General features: G+C 33.7%; 1 protein-coding gene across 1 annotated transcript in view; it reads right to left on the bottom strand.

The window, feature by feature from the left end:
- The window catches only part of LOC104984440 (dystrophin-like), a gene marked incomplete at its 5' end in the record, with an annotated part of 84,491 nt that overhangs the window by 62,317 nt on the left and 20,193 nt on the right, over positions 1-1,981 (bottom strand). The window lies entirely within an intron of this gene.

Here is a 1,981-nt window from a genome sequence, read left to right as displayed (position 1 = left end):
ATTTCAGGAGATCATCAGCCTGCCTCTTGTACTGATACCACTGGTGAGAAATTTCTAGAGCCTTTTTTCTTCTTTGAGACCTCAAATCCTGTTCATGGTGCAGATATTATTAAAATATCAATATATAAGCATATTATACTTCTGGCTGTAGTCATTTCAAAATAATTTGGTTCCCTCACCTTCTTGTTCAGGTTCAGTTAAATTCACATTTAAATGTTACCCATACAAGTAGATTATTAAATTACGTATTCATGTGACAGGACCCATGACATGAAGCTAAGAAAACTGAACAATGCACTTTCAGTATTTTTTCTTAGTATGCTCAAACTTGTTTAGAAATCTTTTCATATTTAATTAACTCTTAATGAATCAAATAAATTACTGTGTAGAGTTTGTTAAACTGTTCAATATGTGAACTCAATTGAGGTAACTACATACTTGCACAAACTTGCTGAGTTTGCATTTGAATTTTAAAATAGGTAAAAATTCTAAAATTTCTATCTTCAGCACTAGGTTCAAAATTTTAAGTTTATATAGCCAAGCTATTTACATTCATAATTTTAGAAATGTCTGCAAAAACGTTTCATAGGACATGAATATTTTGTGATTAGAAACATAAAGTGTTTTTAGTTATCACAGAAATTGCTTCAAGCTATATATGTTCAAGTGTGAAAAGTGTATGCCTGTGAGTATGCATGAAAATGACAATTTAAATATCATAAAAATTATTTTTCTTTTAAGACTTGTATGGCAAACTTTCTCATTGGCATCAAATCCAAATGCAAAATGATAAAATTCAGAAAAGGAAATGTGCATGGTTTTCAATCAACCTGATGAGATAAATAAGGGTGACTACTTTAATGAATCACAAAAGGGGAAAATTAATCATCTTACTCCTTACAAGATCATCCAATGTCTTCCTTGATCAACAGAATTTGTTGTAATGCTATTTTACAAGGGAATATATTTTACATGTTTTATAAGGGAACATAAGAGCTCAGGATACAGTTTCCATTTCTTCAGAGTAGTAGCAATTAGGGTTTCATGTATAGATATAACTGGAGCAAAAGAAAAGAGTGAATATCAAAGAACTGCTGAAATATTCACTGCATTGGAAAGTTTCACCTTCTTTGAAATATTTCATAAGGACTAGACTTGAACACTTGGCAGATTAACAACTACTGAATTTAGTATATTGGTGTGGCAAGTGTTGATTTTCATTAATTGCTTTTAACATGTATCTGAGAAAACTGATTTTGATTTCATTCTGCATTTTGTTTAAAATTGGGGATGTAAAATTTTCTACAGTTTACATTTTCAGTTGAATTTCTAAACCTCCTATGGAGGTAATAAATGCCTGGGATGAGCCAGATGGAATGCTGCTTTTTTCAAAGGTACCAAGATACAGCCACGTGAAAGAGAGTTGAGCCATGCCTTACTGGTGACACAACTCACATCTTCGCCAAGAGAAGGGGCTTGTGGTCGCCAAATCTGAAATTCCTTTTATTTCCTAAGCACAAGGTGGTGTGTAATGTGTAAAGATATTAAGAGATATTATAGAGATTTCTTTACAGGTATGCCAGATAACCATTAAACACTGCTGTTCAGTAGGACACATATCATCATATGACCAGTGTAGATGTTTCTAAAAGCTTGGTCACAGTTGGAAGCGTGTGGATTACACAGCTTTCTGATTTTCTGAGCACATTATGGCCTGCTCTTGTACTCCCTCAGGGAAGAGGCCTTTTCTATTTCCTATATTTATCAGCAGTTACCTTCAGAACACCTGCTGGCCAATTAGACTTTCCTTGTGGATTCCTTGCAGGCACAATATTGTGTAATTACATTCTCAGCAGTGTTTATTTGGTTGTCTGACTATATGGGAAAAGGTTTTATACTCTTATTTGCATATAGAAAGCAGAGTCTATTCACCTACAAGGTGGATCCACCTACATGGCTACACAGCTCTAAGAGAGTGATT

The sequence above is a fragment of the Bison bison genome, unplaced genomic scaffold (assembly GCF_000754665.1).
Source record: "Bison bison bison isolate TAMUID 2011002044 unplaced genomic scaffold, Bison_UMD1.0 scf7180017845388, whole genome shotgun sequence".
Taxonomy (NCBI): domain Eukaryota; kingdom Metazoa; phylum Chordata; class Mammalia; order Artiodactyla; family Bovidae; genus Bison; species Bison bison.
The sequence above is the reverse complement of the archived record's forward strand: the minus strand, read 5'-3'. Positions and strand labels throughout refer to the sequence as shown.